This window comes from Lygodium microphyllum, chromosome 1, assembly GCF_053477565.2.
Source record: "Lygodium microphyllum isolate KBCC chromosome 1, Lygodium_microphyllum_v1.1.10, whole genome shotgun sequence".
In the NCBI taxonomy this organism is placed as follows: Eukaryota; Viridiplantae; Streptophyta; class Polypodiopsida; order Schizaeales; family Lygodiaceae; genus Lygodium; species Lygodium microphyllum.
The window spans coordinates 47,780,807-47,800,347 of record NC_141135.1 but is presented as its reverse complement, the minus strand read 5'-3'; positions in this window follow the sequence as shown (position 1 = coordinate 47,800,347).

Below are 19,541 nucleotides of genomic sequence, written 5' to 3'. Positions count from 1 at the left end.
ATTTTGCTATATGGAGATCTCACTATATAGATGTAATTTTTCAATATTGAAAAAATCTTACTAGAAAGGTAAATGAGTGTGCATTATAGTAAATCTTGGTCTTGCTTTATAAAGCACCTAGCTTTCAATAAATATATGACATAAACTATAATAAATTTATCATAAGCTCAAAGTCATGTCAAATTTTATAAAGAGTACAAATCAAATTTTTATTTAGAAATAAAAAGTATAAAAAATCCAAGAGTAAATGAATATAAAATTGAGATAAAAATGATCAATTAGCATAAATTATCATATGTTGTAATTGTAACAAATCTATCAAGTATATTGACATCATGAAGTGTGAGAGCTAAGCTTCCACTTTTTCTCACACATACTTTATTTCTAGCTAGCAAAAAATCAACGAAGTCCTCTCTAAATGTATTCATGTTAGTTTCAGTGCCTTTTTGACAAAAATCATCTATCTCCTTCCTCAAACCAACATATTGCAACTTCCACTATTTGTACATCTTTGATACTGTATGGACTTTGAAGAATTTCATACAAATGGTTTCTTGATCTTGTTCATTGAACACCTAAAAACACAATCAAATCATTCTATCAACTATTTGGATTATTAGAATATTGAAAGAATAAACTTAGAGAAAAAATCTTACTTTTTGCATAGGAGTAAGAGTCCTTTTGTCACCTTCATGACATATATTATCAAGAGCCTTTAAAAAAAGTAAAAGTCAATATATTCATGAAGTCATTTATTTTAATTCAAAAATATCATTATAATTATTACTTTTAACAGAAAAAATTTAAAGTATACCTTGAACTTCTTTACTTTCTAATTTGTAGAAGGCGATTGTAACAAATACTGCTACATCTTTACATTAATCTAAAACGTTTTTTAATCTTATTATGCATATCAAATATATTTTACTATAAATATTGAAAATGAGATACATACTTTGCGTGGTCGCTTGTCTTTTTTAGACTCATCATCTATATTGACTCCAATCTTTGAGGTTGCACAAACTTAATATACAAAATAATATTATGTATGATTTTTTTAAATTAAAAAAAACTAATGTATTACTATAAGAAATAGGCATAAAATAAAAAATAAACTTACATTTGAACAATATGCATTTGTCTTATGAAGACAATCTGGATGCACTTTAATATTTTTTCCAACCTTCAAAATATACCAAATCATCATCTTAAGCGTATTAACTATTTTACTTGATAATGCCACCTTAATATGCATGTATTGATATAATCTTAATTAAAAATACTTATTTTTAATTCTATTATGTTATTTTAACTCTTGGATAGACTTTCCCTTACAAAATTTGCATACATTGTGTATGCATCATTCTCCTAAAGTTAAGCGGTTGCAACACAAGTAAGTCAAGTGCAATGAATATTAGATGCTAAATAAATATAATTATTTTTATCGAATTCAAATACAAAAAAGAGATATGAATCTAACTCTCTATATATAGAATATAAATATCTCATAATTATCATATGAAATTGGTTCAGGTATATAAACCCCTAATTTTGCATCCTAAGAATACAAGAATATATTGTCAATATTTTTTCAAGATACAACTATTGTAATATTTATCTTAGAATGATATTTACATGTATATCATTATACCCTTTCTCATTGGCGATTGAAGAGAAAAAGCATTCGCATTGCATTCCTATACCAAAACAAAAAGCAAGTCATTTCTACGACGGTATAAACAAAAAATAAACCTTTTTTAGTCTAGAATATTACCTCATCTTGCTTGTATATATTCCCCTCTTGTTGTTGAACCTAATTGGTTATAGAAAAACACAATGATTGCCATCTAAAATCCTTAGTTAAAACTATAATATAAAGTATTAGTTAAAATAAAAACAATGATTCACATGTTCTTTTTTTTTCTCTTTTCTTTACTTCTCTCTTTCTTTTTGTTGATGAAGAGTGTATAGAGAGAAGAAGTGAGAGAGATCAATGTGCGCAAGGGATATTGAGAGAGAGAGAGAGAGAGAGAGAGAGAGAGAGAGAGAGAGAGAGAGAGAGAGAGAGAGAGAGAGAGAGAGAGAGAGAGAGAGAGAGAGAGAGAGAGGTCACTGCCACCGCCAATCCACCACAAAAAGAGAGGGGACAACTGCAAAGAAGAAGGAGGGAACCCGTGAAGGAGAAGAAGAAGGAGAGAAGCGCGAAAGGATTCTTCTTCAAGCTTTGAGGTAAGTGTATTATCTCTTCTCTCTTTGTTTTTCTCTTTTCTTTACTTCTCTATTTCTTTTTGTTGATGAAGAGATGTATAGAGAGAAGAAGTGAGAGAGATCAACATGCGCAACAAGAGAGAGAGAGAGAGAGAGAGAGAGAGAGAGAGAGAGAGAGAGAGAGAGAGAGAGAGAGAGAGAGAGAGAGTTACCAACGTCCCCCAAGAGAGGTCGCTGCCACCGCCAATCCACCACAAAAAGAGAGGGGACAACTGCAAAGAAGGAGGGAACCTGTGAAGGAGAAGAAGAAGAAGGAGAGAAGCATGAAAGAATTCCTCTTCAAACTTTGAGGTAAATGCATTATCTCTTCTCTCTTTGTTTTTCTCTTTTCTTTACTTCTCTTTTTCTTTTTGTTGATGAAGAGATATATAGAGAGAAGAAGGGAGAGAGATCAACACAAGGGAGAGAGAGAGAGAGAGAGAGAGAGAGAGAGAGAGAGAGAGAGAGAGAGAGAAGAAGATGCCACTACCACTACCATTGCCACTGCATCCACTAAAAGAGAGGGGACAACTACAAAGGAGAAGGAGGGAACCCCCAACCTCCGTGTCTTCTCCATCTTGCCCTCCTCGAGCTTGCATAGCAGACACCAACAAGCAAGCATGTCCCCGTTTCTCGGCCATAGGAAGGCCTCATGCCAAAGTCCACCACCTAGAGCACAAGGTGGAGCCTCCTCTAGTGCAGCAACAAGTGCTCCCCATAGAGCACAACGACCACCAGAGAAGAAGAGGAGATGGAAACTGGGCACTATCGCCCTTCGGGAGATAATGAGAATGCAGTGCGAATATGAGCTTCTCATCCCGAAAAGATATTTTCATAAGGATGTTGTTCGAGAATTCATGCAAGACTTGGAGCTGAAAGGGATGGAAAAAATTTGGGCACGAGTGCGGGACGGCCTACTACTAGGAAGGTAGACTGTTGCAGCTATGACGACAGAAAGAAGAGCCTATATGATGTACTACATGTACCTTCTATTACCAAGAATCTATTGTCAATTGGACAGATGGCAGAACAAAATTTGCAAGAATCTATTGTCGGTTGGATAGATGATTTCAACTGATACATGGCTGTACATTCGGAAGTACAAGGTGAGGTATTTGATGTCTTTAAGAAAATGGGTTTATAAAGAGAAATGCAAGTCAGCTGGTTTATTGGAAAGGTATAAAGCCTGGCTCGTTGCAAAGGGATATGAATAGCAATACGACCTAGATTATGAGGAGACTTTCAGCTCGGTTGCCAAGATGGACATGGTGAGAATAGTCATTGCATTAGCGGCTTCTAAGGGCTGAAATTTATGAAAAATGGATGTCAAAAATGCATTCATGAATGGTGACTTGCTTGAAGAGGTATACATGGAGTAGCGTGAGGGTTATGTACACAACCGGAGGTGTATATGGATGCTAGCTAGCAACCCCTTCTATCATGCTAGATCCAAACACATAGAGATTCATTACAATTTCATCAGAGAAATGATACTTGTAGAAGAGATTGATCTACTTCATGTGAAGACAGAAGACCAGGTAGCCGATATCTTTACCAAATCACTTAGTAAAGAGAAATTCATTCGTTTCAGGGATCTACTTGGAGTACAGCAACTAGTCTAAGCTCAAGAAATGGAGTCTGAGAAGGAGGAGGATGAGCATGATTCTTTTGATCTTAAAACACCTCCATCCATTGAGATTGAGGGTGACAAGAAAGAAGAGATAGAATATGACTTAGACGTAGGTAAAAACAAGAAGGAAGAAGTAGAGCTTAGAGACACTACCACTCCCTATATAAGTGTTTTTGGATCCAACACCATGGTATAACTCTTAGAGATGTCCAAATTCTCCCCCAAAAAGACTTGAACAAGTTTCGAATAAGCTGGAGTGAGCAGAAGATCAATGGGACTTATTCATACCTGAGGGTCCTGACTATAATGAAAGCTTGAAGTGAAGCTCTTCTTCTTGGGCCTAACAAGTGATAAAAAAGCTCCTTGAGTAATACTTTTTCGAATTGATTATATCAAGATTTTGCAATCACAAGCTCTTTTTCTTCTCGGGCCTAAGCAAGTGATGAAAAAGCTCATTGCGAAATACCTTTTCGAATTGATTATATCTAGCCTTTGCAATCAAAGGATTCAATTATTTTTTTTTGCAAATCTGATACATAATTTTTAGACATTAGGTGTAGGTGACATTAGCAAATGAATTATGCAAGAATATTTAGTGCATATAGCTAGAAGGGTGGCAGGGTTGCATGTCCTGCCACCTATGTTTTTCTCCTCTGTAACCGTCGCTATTTGCGTCGAAAATTTACTTTGCAATCATCGCTATAAGCGTCGCTATTAGTGTCGTTATTTGCACCACTAACCCAATTAGCGACGCTAATAGCAACAAATTGATCGCGTCGCTAATAGCGATGCAAATAGTGATAACGGGGGTAATTTTTTCCATAAATAATTCCATCGCTTTAAACGTCGCTATTGGGTCTATATGTTGTAGTGTTTGTTCCTTGCATTGTAAAGAAAATTAGCGATAATGTCAATTAGTCTCTAGCAAATAATATAAAATTTCTAGTACCATTTAATATTAAATGATGAAATTAAAATATAAAATTAAGATTTACTCCTTACCATATTTGAGAGACTTAAGGTTGATATGGTACCTTTCTCCTTCTTTGCAAGATGCTTTCTTTTTCCTTGAGCATACCCCACGTACCCATTATAAATATCATCTTGAGTCCACATCAATGTTATGGCTCCAAAGAAAAGAGGCCTTATCTCATTATACCACTCACGAATAATTGATGTAACCCTTTCATGTGCTTCCTTATTGTGTAGTAATTGTTCTTTCACATTTGCATCCTTAAACCAACTATTAATTGTACGATAGTTGGTATTCAAGACAAGATTTTGATCTGGAAAGAAACTTTTCAAAAATGCCCCACCATACTTATTTTTTTCACGTCTACTTAGTGGAGATGAACAAAAAATTAGATCATATGAAGGAGTATCTCCAAGTGTTGACTTTGCTCCTCTACTTTGTGGTGCGGTAATCGCTCGACACTCTTTGTTTTGCAAAATTGCAAGGCTTGGACCCTCCTCTTTCGAGCTCAATATTGATCCTGATGAGGAACCATCTTCACAAGATATTGTACTAGCATCCTCATTAATAAAAGCCTTGACAAAATCCCGTGGATAAAGATAATTATCCTCATTATCTATCTTCCATTTTTTCTCATTCGCACCATAAGCACATAACCATCCAACTTGAATACCTTTTTTTTTGTGATCTACCTTGAGTACTATGGTATGCGTAAAATTTCTATTTATTGAATCACTTGAAGTTTGTGTAGCTCTTAGTAATATTATATCTCCTTCATTTACACATGGGGGAATATATCCTATTGAACCAGGACATAGTAATCTTGCTTGATGCTGTAAATCTTTGGTTTCATATGCAAGAACCCTATTTCCAATAGAAAGAGAAATAAACTTATGAAAAATAGAACTCATTGGTCTTATACAATTCCAATTGTACACAAGTTGGTTTTTCTCAAGTACACTCATCCCCATAGTTTCGTCTACAAGAAGAACCTCAATATCTTTTTCAACTCTAATGCATTGTTTGTAATGCTTGGCACCCACAAAGAGTATAATCTTCTCTCTCAAGAATACATCAAATATAGTTTTTATTTGTGCTTTCCAATGTCTTATTGTTGGTGCTTGAGAATCATATCCATCATTCATCTTTGCCTGCTGCATAGTCTTTGCTACGATACACCTCTCCCTTGTCAAAGACTCGTTTATATTCAGTCACTTCTAAAGTTCTCAACCATTCATGTAATAGCCCAAAGAAGGTTTGAATATATTAAAGCTCCTTTGAAGTTACAGCTCTACATACTCTTTTCTTGGGTGTTATTGCTTTGCCAAAGTGATATTGCATGGGTGCATTATTTTGAAGGTGTATCATAAATTGAGTCCATATCTTCTTAACCTTGATGATAGAAGATATTCTAAAAGGCCTTGATCATGCCAATAATCACATTCATATGATGAATGGGTATCAAAAGTGAATCTATGGGGAGGCCTAACAATTTTGTGAAGATCTCTAAATGCTATTTGGTAGGTCAAGTCTCCATCACTATCAATGTGCATTGCATGGAACACATCATTGAACATTTTTCTTCTATAAAAGTGGACATAAGTAACCTCATTGTTTCGATTGTGCGAAGAGATGTTCACATATTGTGATACATATCTTTCAAATTTATAACACCAAAATATGTCGTGTAGACCATGTCTAATGACATCGTATAAATGTTCTCCAAATCCCATGATGAAAAAAAGAAAAGCTTACTTAAGTTACAAGTACTTTTTAATAATATTAGTGGAGTAACATAGAAATATATTGTGTAAAATATTACACGGCGCAGCGAACAGAATTTGAGAAAGAGATTGAGAGTACACAACAGAAAAGAGGAGCAGCAAACAGAATCTGAGAAAGAAATAGAGAGTACACAATAGAAAAGAGGAGAATCAGTAAATTCTTTAACTCCAAAAAACTGATACAAAGATGGCTCTGTCCACCCGTGCGCTTCCACTGTGTGAAGCTTAGATGGCGATCTAGACAGAAGATTGGTGAAGAGCTTAAGGCTAGCTGGAACAACAACTCTGACTGGGTGAAAGATGAGTGAGAGATGGCTGCGAAAGGGTTTAGCTTTTATAGCCCGCGAAGGTCATTAGGTTGGCCTGCTGACCGACCTACCATATGAGCCTCCACTAGTCGGCCAGGGAATATTCCAGGGAATATTCCCTTTACCATCGGGCCGGGGGCGCTACCCCCGGACCCCACAATAGGGGCCCCTTTTAACTCCCTTACACCGCAACTCGATGCAATGTGCCTCAAGTTGCTACCAGCTTAACCACTCTGTCTAACCCAAAGATTAGACCCACAACGGTCACCTTTTTTGCCATCCGGTCACATAGACCTCATCTGATATACAAGTCAGGACTCACCGGGCTCACATTTGGCTTCTCCTCATAATGGTGGCCTTACAACTTTGAGCACCATGGATCATTGGTAGCACCTAATGAGGGTAGGGAATTGATCATATCTAACATATTGTACTTACAATACTGACCTGCCACATGCTCTAAAGGGGATGGGTTGAGTCCCAGTGCCTCCTCTTTGCGAACTCTCCAACTGAGTAATAAACTCCTAACGACTTTGATATTTTCATTAGACCAACCATTGTCATGTGTAAAGTTATAAAAAAAGTGGGCAATGTCAATTAATAGAAGACTCAATTCATACATGTGCTTTGGTATATCTTGAGTGACACAAAGTGTATATGGGAGACACCATTGTATAAACTTTTGATTCTCTTCAGCTTTGAAGCTATCATGGTACTTACTTGGTGAATGTGGCCAATGCCCATAGTGAATTGAGGGATGAGTATGTTTGAATATTGTGACTGACTACAAGAGTCAATTAACTTTTTCATTTTTGATACATTAGACTGAGTATATGCATTGTATCATATACCAAATCACATGACTATAAAAATGTCGGATCTAGAGCATGGCTATGGAGGTTGAAAGAGGAAGAGTGAGCTCATGAGGTAACAAATATCAAGACCAAATGTCACACAAGTGAATTAGGTTCCCAGATGGAAGCTTGGACTCATAACTAGAAGGGACAATGCTAGGTGGGACATCAGGACAATCTCCCTCATGTGCCTAGCTTTGGGTCTCCATCAATTCTCCACCTTCACATTTATAGTTCATACATTGCTAAGACACAACAAACTTTGAATCACTTCCTATATAGAAAGTTCACACTCCCAAGGAGTCCACCTTATAGAATATGTAAGTTATCACGTGAGTTCAAAAGAAAAATTATTATATTTAGTAAAATTTATAGGATTATATTTATAAAAGGGGTTTTTAATTACAATTTGAAAAAAATAAGTAACTTTAGTAAAGTAAAATGGGTCATTTTAAGGTCTTATAACATGTAAAGAAAGGGTATTTCTTCATATCATTTGAACGCACATTATATAGATGCTTTCTTATAGGTGGACTCCCCAGGTTCACACTATAACTAGGAAGAATAACAAGAAGCCTAGGAAGAATGCAAAATTTTCTAGTTATAACTAGATAATTTTGTCATCACGAGTCTCTTTTAACTAGTAAAGCCCTTTTGCTAGTTAGTATCTAGAAAATGGTAGTCATATCTAGCAAAGTCATCTAGCAACTTATTGTAAAACTAGTAATAATATCAACCTAACTAGAATATTTTAGTTTTCACTAGTTATATCTAGCAACTGCTATCCTCTAACTAGGAATTTATAGATAATCTTCCAAGTTAACTTGGAAACTTATGATTTCACAAGGTATAGCTAATAAATAAATATTCTTTTATTATAAATTGATGTTTGTATAATACCTACTTACAACTAATATTTTCACACCTACTTGACACAATAACAAGACCTAGTAGTTGCAAGATAATCGTGGTGACCAAAAAAACATTAAAAGAAAGACATCCACATGACTAACACAAATTGCGCATGTGGCCTCAGCAAATAGAGAGTCATGGCATTCACTATCAACATTACCAATGTTTTCCAAAGAACATCGCCACATTGGCCAAGCAAAGATCATGGCCATGTCTTTCATCTTTGCCAAGCTCATGATTATATTGATGAGAAAAAAACACATTGTCTCAATGGATCAAATAGAAACCTTGTAACTAACACAACATTCCCTAGTATGGTACAAATGAGCAATGAGTGTAACATTCAAAGTGCATGTCCTATATTAAAGCCAAGCAAACCCCAAAGTCATATCTACCATCATGAAAAGTAGATAGCCATATTGGAAAGGAAATCACATCATCAAATGCATGACTATATTGGTCATGGAAGAGCACATGGACAAAACAAAACCACCAAGGCAAAGCTCATAGCCATTTTGATAAAAATCTAAATTGCATTGCTTAAATGATGTGCTAGAGAAAGAACAAAATCGCATTGCCACCTTTATGATGATATACATATCACCTTTGAAAATAACACTAAACTTGTAAACTTCACATCTTAAAATACTAATGTATATACCAAGGATTCTAGGGATTGCAAACTATTCTAGCTAGCTCTATATGGAGATAGATGGAAAGTTACTTCAACGTTCACTATGAGGTGATGAAAATAACAAGAAGGCTACACTTAAAATAACCCTACAAGGATGGAAGTATATTACTTTTATAAAGAACTAGTGCTCCAAAATGAAGAAAGGTCCATTGGATATTCTCATCACTCCCAACAAAAATTAACCAATTCTATTGTCTTTGATTAGATTTTGAAGTTTCCTAGAAAAGTATCAATGGAAGTGCATAAGATTCTCGTGAATCTCAAATGTAGATGAAATAATTCAAAAATTGTAGAAACTGTTGCAAAATCTCAATGGAACACTAAAAGTCCATCATAATAAGAGGAAAGAGGAATTGGACTTTCTACAAAGTATCATGTATGCTATAACAATATCCACAAATGGACTCTTTTGTCAATCATACTCCCTAAAAGTCTATGACATGAAATGACAATCATGTAATGAAATTTGTAAGCACGATCCTATTGCTTACTATAGTAGATCTATCAACCACCAATTTGTCCCTTCTTATTGCACATATCCTCACCATTATGAGACATCCTACAACTCCTCCAAGATTTATAATATCAATAATGACATCCCCTTGTACCAAAAAATAAAATTAATGAGAGATCAAGCAACAAAAAAACACCCATAATAAGACCCACACTTAGCCATTGCAATCAGAGGTTTCCAAGTTTATAGTGCTTGGTAATCTACTAGCAGCCACCTCCTTTAACCTCCTAGCCCCATTTTTTGTCATAGTGGTATACAAGAATAAATAAACATAGGGGGATGACCCAATTCAAGAAGATTTTTTTCTTTAGAAATGTGTTGCCACACAAGGTCCTCTTTGTTTATTGGGGCACTTGCAACTTGGCTAGCTAGGGTAATCACTATTTAAACTACACCTTTCGTGTTCTTCAAGCCGCTAGCTACGGCATTCCTGAAGAAAGGCTATGGCCATGAGAAGCACCTATCTCATGGGTGTTTTTTAATCCTCAATTTTGAACCTGGGAACCTTAATTCCTAGTGCCATATGCTTACACTTTCATGTAGCCTTGATTGAAGATATGGTGCACTTTCACTTGGACTTTGCAATCACCGTGATGAGAGACATCTCCTCTTCAAGGGGATCAATATCCTCTATGAATATTATGATTTATGTTTTATTCAAATATTTTCTTACCTTCCTTTTGGAGACCTAGTCACAATGGATGAAGGTTATTTAACACACCAAATGGAGTACATTTTTAAAAGTGTAGTAAATGGACATATATATCACTAATAGTATGTAAAATCATACATCACATTGCACTTGCATTTGTATACATGCATTTGTCAATTAATATCTGAGTCTATATATGTATCTAAACAAAGTAGTTGTGTATGGTGGATGACATGAACAACTCTCTATGACTTAAAAATCACTATAGATAGGATTTTCCTACCCTATCCCAAGCCATTCAAATCCAAAAAGAAGAGACTTATTCCACACTTTAGAAAGAAGAGACGAGTGACTAGTCGCCTTCCTGTTGTATATGTAAAGCAATATTTATTTCTTAGTAATGCAATCTCTTGAAATTTTAAATTTTTACAAGCCTAAAATTTGAGGATTACAACACTCTTCAAATGAGCTTTTGCACTTCTAGGGAATTTTCTATCATATTGCTAGATGGCATAGGCGAGTATAGGGGATGTGCGAAAATAAACAATAAACACCATAGATGTTGTATTATTTAAAGCCGTAATGGTTTCAATAATGACTATGTATTTATATGTTATCTTGCAATGCACTTTATTGAATTTGTGGTTTAGGATGTAATGGTGATTGTGTAGTTAATGCTACTTGAACCTTTTACAAACATAATAAGTTTAAGATGTAATAATAGTTGCATAATTAATGTTTGAGTGCTTAGAAAATAAACTAAGGGCATCATATGAGGAGATGTTAAGCCACACTCAGAATGGATAATAGTTGTGATGGACTATTAAGTCCCAGGGACACGACCTTCCTATCTATGTTTGGTTTGGCATCTCTAAGTATTGAGACATGTTATTATATTTATACATCTCTAAGTTAGTTAATCATAAAAAAAGATTCTACTAAATTTAGAACTGTGATGAATTAGGAAATCCTAGCTGATATGTTTTACTATGGAACTTATAGGAAATGGACAAGGAAGGAAGATCAACTTTAAGAAAGTGCACATGTAGTTATAGGTGTTCTCATACTTTGGAGGGTTGGCAGATGGTTAGCCAAAGTGCTTACTATGAACACTACCAACATGACTTGAGAAATGAGATTCATCCTTGATGTGTGCCAAGGTGTGCACCTATGGTAATATCGCATGCTTATCCTCCTCCAACTAGGATCCCTCATGAAGAAAATAAAATGTGGTGTGATTGTGCATCTTTTTGTCAAGGGGGACGATATGTAGCTACTCGAACCTTTTACAAACATAAGAAGTTAAAATAGAAATTTGAGAATATTGTTATTTCTCCTGGTCTCAATATTATAGATGGAGATGAAGAACACTTGCGAGCTAAAAGTGTAGAAGCCAATAGTATAGAGGTGGATGATGTCCTCATGGATAATACAAAACTGCATGAATATGTAAATTTTCCCAATAATACTTTTGATAGAGATTCAGAGAAAACATTAGACAAACAAATCTTGGAGATTATAATTGAAATATAGGCACTATGGGATGAACACAATGTCTCAATAAAGGTACAAGAAAAGATGTTAGAAATACTCTTTGGTGGTACTAGGGATTGAAAGAGTAATGAAAAGAGGACTTGTCTTGAAAAGCTCCTAATACAACTCCCTAGTACATGGAATGGGTATCTCTTGGGAATAAAGGTCCCAAAAAGTTGGGACCAATTAAATTATTCATCCATCAAGGGAGGATAACTATGTGGGAAGTATAGTTTATTGTGTATGTGAGGGCAATTAATCAAAGAAGGTTCTTCAACGAGATTGTGGATTTTGCAGAGTGTTACAAGTTATGTATGGGGACATCCAAAAATATGCATCAACCTCACCTAATTTGTCCATCAAAGGAGGTTAACTATGTGTGAAGTATGGTTTATTGTGTATGCGAGGGCAATCAATCAAAGAAGGCTCTTCAATGAGATTGTGGATTTTGTTGTGAGAAGTGTCCTCAATGTGAGACTCCAAGGTGAGAGTTTGACTACATACCAGTAGAAAATCAAATTGAGCTACTCACTAAAAGTAGATCATTTTGTCATGAACTACTTGAGATGTGGCGCAACAAAGATAGATGGCTTGGAAAGGAAGAAACTAAATAGTCAAAATACATTTTTGAGTTTTGGGATGGTTCTAAATGTCGAGAGGTACAAGATTTTTGGAACCCAAATACTTCATATGAGTTACTTGTGGTATGCAACAATCCACAATCTGGAAAAACGTATGCAACATTTCCAAGCAATGCAAGGTCTCATGCTTTGCGAGATAGATGGAATGAGCTACAAAATGAGTATCACTTTTCATGCAAGGAGTGTCACTTACCAATCAAACGCACAAAAGTTTGATGCAAGGTATAAACTTCTCAACCTCCAAATGTCTTATAAAATGGCAACTCATATTAAATTTTTGCATAACAAATGTGATATTGGATTTGTAGGGAGATCTAATGAATATTGCCTTGTTGCTACATTGGATGGATTCCAAGCATCACGAACTACTCAAAAAGATTGTGATGTTGTTGAAATTCTCATTCTTAACTCTAAATGAAAATTGACATCAAAAGTAATACTTGTTTTGTTAATGCCATTGAGTTGCAAAAGAATAATAAAAAATTGTAGAGATGTATTTGGAGCCTTTTTAAAACCACTAGTTCAAGAGTTGGAGCACTTGTTTGTGGATGGGATTGATTTAGTGTCTAACTATCCTTTGCAAGAAATATTTGATATCCCCATGGATTCTCCACATGTTGTAAGGTTTGTGTCATGTTGATGATGGTAACTGGAGATCACCCTACACAATGTAAGGATGGAGGACAATCTTTTTGTCGTGGAGATAAACCTATTGCATCGCTAGATTGTAGGAATACATCATTCCAAGGGCGTTACATATATGACAATAATAGTTACCAAGCCAAATATCCACCCCAAAAAAGAAGGATATCAGATATGATAGAAGCTCTCTCACAAGAAAAAAGAGCTTTCACTCAAGGTGAGAAAGAGGCTATTTTGAAGACATCGAGTTTATCAAGGGAGTCAATATTATGGAGACTTCATGATCTATATTGCTTCAACTTGTCATGTGATTTGGTATACTATACAATGCATATAAATGTATTCCGCAAGTATATATTCACCTTAATGAGAGAAGTGAGCTCCGAAATAAAAAAGTTAATCGACTCTTGTAGTCAGTCAATATTCAAACATGCTCCTCCCTCAATTCGCTATGGGCATTGGCCACATTCACCAAGTAAGTACCATGATAGCTTCAAAGCCGAAGAGAATCAAAATTTTATACAATGGTGTCTCCCATATATACTTTGTGTCACTTAGGATATACCAAAGCACATGTACTCGAACCCAACTCATCTCCTTTAGAGAATGTGGCAAGTTAGTATTGTAAGTACAATATGTTTCTATGTTACTCCACTAATATTATTAACAAGTACTTGTAACTTAAGTAAGCTCTTCTTTTTTTCATCATAGGATTTGGAGAAATTTTGACTGATGTCATTAGACATGGTCCACGCGACATATTTTGGTGTTATGAATTTGAAAGATATGTATCATAATATGTGAACATCTCTTCAAATAATCAGAACAATGAGGTTACTTATGTCCACTTTTATAGAAGAAAAATTTTCAATGATGTGTTTCGTGCAATGCACATTGATAGTGATGGAGACTTGCCCCACCAAAGAGCACTTAGAGATCTTCACAAAATTCTTAGGCCTCCCCATGGATTCACTTTTGATACCCATTCATCATATGAATGTGATTATTGGCATGCTCAAGGCCTTTTAGAAGTATCTTCTATCATCAAGGCTAAGGAGATATGGACTCAAGTATGATATACCTTTAAGATAATGCACCCTACTATATCACTTTAATAGAAAATAGCATAGCAATAACACCCAAGAAAAGAGTATGTAGAGCTGTAATTTCAAAGCAGCTTCAATATATTCAAACCTTCTCCGGGTTATCAGATGATTGGTTGAGAACTTTAGAAGTGATAGAATATAAACGACTCTTTTACTAGGGAGAGGTGTATCACAGTTGGTTCAATAGGATGTATTCCCCCATGGGTAGAAGAAGGAGATATTGTCAAGAATCGCGTGGTGGGGGGACTTGCTTGAGCTGCAGCGCCAAACACATACTGTATACACAAGAGGAAGCTCACTCAAGAACACAAGAAGAGAGATGGAGGCCAAAACGTTTTCTTGCTGGTTTCTTCTTCTTCTTCCACACACTATACAATGTACACAAAGTATAGATAAGATACAACATAAAGGAACGTGGCCTACTAAGTCAAACAGTGCATAACCGACTACACTAATTGACTGGCGCTATGTCTTTGCCAGCTGTAGCTAGGTGTAACAAACTAAATATAATAAGTGATAAGTTAGTGGCCATGTGAGTATCATAATGACCACCAATTTCCTAAGTGTAGACGTGCGGACCCACCTAGCCAGGCGGTCCATCATCAATGTCTGCACGTGTTGAGCTTGCCATCTCAACACTCCCCCTCAAGCTCAACTCTATCTCTGCAAATCCAAGTAAGCTTCAGAACTTTTGAAGCTTCTCTATACCCAATGCATTTGTGAAAATGTCAACTATCTGATCCTGTGTGCTGACATATACCAAGTCAATCTCTCCTACAAGTACCTTCTCTCTCACAAAGTGGTAGTGCACCTCAATGTGTTTTGTCCTAGCATGAAACACTGGATTCCTAGCTAGCTGTATACTGCTCATGTTGTCACAATGAATGACAACTGGACCATCTCCCTTCACATCCAAAATCACCTAATAACTTTTGCAGCCATACCACCTCACATGCTGCCATAGTAGCACCTCTATACTCAGCCTTTGTACTCGATAAAGCAACTGTAGGTTGCTTTTTGCTGCTCCTTGTAACTACTGCACTACTAAGGGAAAACATGAATGCACTTGTAGATCTTCTGTCTGACATGCTACCAGCCCAATCTGCATCTGTGTATCCAAAGACATGTATGTCCTTACTTGCCTCATAAAAAAGTCCATAATGTAAAGTGGACTTCACATACCTCAATATACGTCTAACTGCATCCAAATGAGGCTTTCTAGGCATCTGCATAAATTGACAGACAATGCCAACAACATAGCTCAAGTCTGGCCTTGTGATAGTCATGTAAATCAAACTCCCTACTATCCTCCTGAACATAGTAGGGTCTTCTATCTCATCTCCAACATCAGCACTCAACTTCACATTTTGCTCCAATGGTATTAAAAGAGGCTTACATGCTATCATACCATACTTGGATAACATATCCAAGCCATACTGCCTTTGGGATAGCCATATACCATCATCACATCTAGTCACCTCAATACCAAGAAAGTATCTCAGCTCACCCAAATCTTTCATCTCAAACTTCTTCTTCAAGAAGTCCTTAACTTCAACAATCCCATTGCACTGTCACCTGTAATATACAAGTCATCCACATAGATGACTATGATGACCAACCTTGCATCTCCCTTTCTCACATAAAGTGAGTGATCAACATCAGAAGTACAAAATCCAATATTGACAAGATACTCTCCAATCTTGTCAGACCATGATCTAGGTGCTTGCTTCAGCCCATAGAGCACCTTCTTTAACCTACACACATATGTGGAATACTCTAAATCCTCATAACCTACTAGCTACTTCATTCACACTTCTTCTTGCAATTCACCATGCAAGAAGGCATTCTTAACATCCATTTCTGCAAACTCCAACCTTTGGCTGCTACCAAAGGTTGGAGTTTGCAAACTTCAACCTTTGGCTCTACTGCCAAGGCAATCACACACCTAACAGTTGCCATCCTATGAATTGGACTGAATGTCTCTTCATAATCTATGCCATATGTTTGAGCATAGCCTTTTGCAACCAGTCTAGCCTTATACTTGCTAACTGAACCATCTGCATTATGCTTGACTTTGTAAACCCACTTACAACCAATAGCTTTCTTACCCTTAGGCAAGGGTACCAAATCGTCTTATTGGCTTCTAATGCAGCCATCTCCTCATCCATTGCTACATCCCAATGAGCATGACCAATAGCATTCTCAAAACAAGTGGGCTCAACATCCTCAACTAGTTTCACCATATAAGCATAATCGTGAGTTGCATAACCTTCAAAACCAAATCTTTTAATAGGGTATCTGACCCTACTAGATCTGTGTACCACCAGATCACTCAATGGAGCCTTTACATTACTATGAGCTCTTTGTACACCTGGTGTCGTGAGTGAAGGAATACCAAGCTCATCATCCAAGCTCTTTGAACCACTAGAATCTCCATCCAATCCCAAATGATTGGTAGATGCATCAATACCATCCATCACTTTCTTCTTTCCTTTGTCCTTCCTTGCAACACTTATAGACCCACCTGAAGGTGTGGGGCTATCCCTTAGTCTCCTAGACCAAGGGCTCACTGTAGGTGTAGTACCAGATGATGTTTCTGGTCCATTAAGACTCCGTGATTCTTGTTTATCTTTCTGTACATAGCTGTCCTGATCATTATCATCATCAAAAACATCACCAGCAGCAGGTGTATACCAACTTCCCATCTCATCAGAGATAACATCTCTGCTCACTTTAAACTCACCTGTGACAGGGTTATAACAGCGATACCCTTTTTCTCTAAAGAGTATCCAATAAAAACACATTTTTCTGCCTTTGGATCAAGTTTCTTCCGTAGCTCATCTGGCACATGAACGTATGCAACACAGCCAAATACCTTCAAGTGCAATACATCAAGCTTCTTGCCAATAAAGCATTCTTCAGGAGTCATCCCATGAATTGTAGTTGTGGGAGTTCTATTCATAATGTAAACAGCAGTATGGACAGCCTCAGACCAAATTTTTTTTTTCTTTCTGCAACACCATTTTGTTGTGCGGTATACCTGCAAGTAAATTGCCTCTTTATCCCATGTGTCCTCAAGAAGCCACTGAACTCATTAAAGAGGTACTCTCCCCCTCCATCTGATCTCAAGCACTTTACTTTTAAGCATGTTTCTGTTTCAACAGCTGCCTTAAAAGATTTAAAGTGCTAAAAAACATCACTTTTTTCCTTCATAAAGTATACCCATAACTTCCTTGAATAGTCATCAATAAATGTGACAAAGTATTTGTTGCCACCAAGAGATACATTCTGTGTAGGCCCCCAAACATCTGTATGCACTACATCAAGTATTTTTCTACTCACTTCTGTGTCATGCATGAAGGGTTGTCTTGCTTGCTTACCAAACTGGCATGCTTCACAGACTTTATGCAATTCTGCAACTCTAAATGAAGGCAACCCTGTAACCAATCCTCTGGACTGCATTAATTTCATCCTTTGCACATTTGTGTGTCCAATATGTTTATGCCATATTTCAATATCTGCAACTATTCCTTTTCCTTTAGCATACATAGGAGTATCCATTGCAGGAATTCCAGCATCTAAAGTGAACATTCGGCCAACTCTACTTCCTTTTGCAACCAACCTGCACTTATCATTAAAGTCTTCTACAAAACAACCTTTTGCATTGAATCGGACATGCAATCCCTGCTCTACCATTTGGCCAACAAATACTAGATTCTTTGTAATTGATGGCACATGTAATACATCTGTCAGACTCTTTGTCTGACCATCATACAAGGACAAGGGAACCTTTCCAATGTGTGAAATTGGGTGGCATGAATCATCACACGTCTGCACATAACTTGGATTTTATAAGTCTTACATCTCTCCAAACCATTCAACATGAGTGTTCATATGATTAGATGCACCTGAATCGACATACCATACATCAACATGTGTCCCCTTTCTTGTAACTGCATTCATCATATGCTGCATAACAAATAGACGCTAATTTTTTTCTTCATTCTGTCATGAAGACGATGCATAGTTTCCTTGTTGCAATTTGCCACTGCGAATATCATCCTTCTTTGTATAGCAATGGGCTGCAATATGGCCTATTTTGTCACAATAATGGCAAACAATAGCAGAATTTCCAAAACCTCTATTATTCCATCCACCTCTTCCTCTAGAGCTCCCCTTGCCTCTAAAGTTTCATCTACCTCCAGAAACCTGCATTTCACCAAACTGTTGATTGAACCTATTTTGTTGGTTATCGCCAGCACGTCCCATACCACGGCCTCTCGAAGAGGATCTACCACATCCCCTTCCTGAAATCGAGTAAAATTCTTGGACCTGTTCACCATTTCTTTCAGACGAATCACCTTGCATATTGATCTCTTCAGTAATCATGAGAGAGATTAGCTCATCAAAATCTAGGAATGGCTTCTGTACATATACTGAAGTAACAAATGATTTCCATGCCTTCTCATTGTTAAGGCTACTCAAAGCGGATGAAACCAAATCATCATCATCCGGCATTGCATCAATCGCTGCTAAAGCATTTGCAATGCTCCTCACCTTTTACACATACTCATTGACAGAAATTTTTTCTTTCTTCAAGGCATTCAACTCTTGCTTGAGTTGAATCTTTTATGCCTTTGTATTTACTGAAAACATGCTCTCAAAAATTGTCCAAGCTACATGTGAAGTTTCTGCATTCTTGTTATGTCCTAGCATAGTATTATCAATTACTGCAGATAGCTAGTACATCACCTTTTTGTCTTTTGCATTCCACTCTTTCCATGCTTTTAACTCATCTGCAGTCGGAGGGATACCTAGATCTGGCTCCTTTTCTTCACCTGAGACAAACTCATAAAGGCCCTTTCCAATGAGGAAGTTCGTCACATAGAACTTCCATGAAGGGTAGTTGTTCTTGTTGAGCTTCTCAATAATGGGATTTCCACTGTTCTCTGCCATTATCACAAACAAGGATATAACACGACAAGCTAGTCTTCTGCAATCTTCCACAACACGTGCATAGTAATACACTAAGCAACCTTTTTCACTGATTG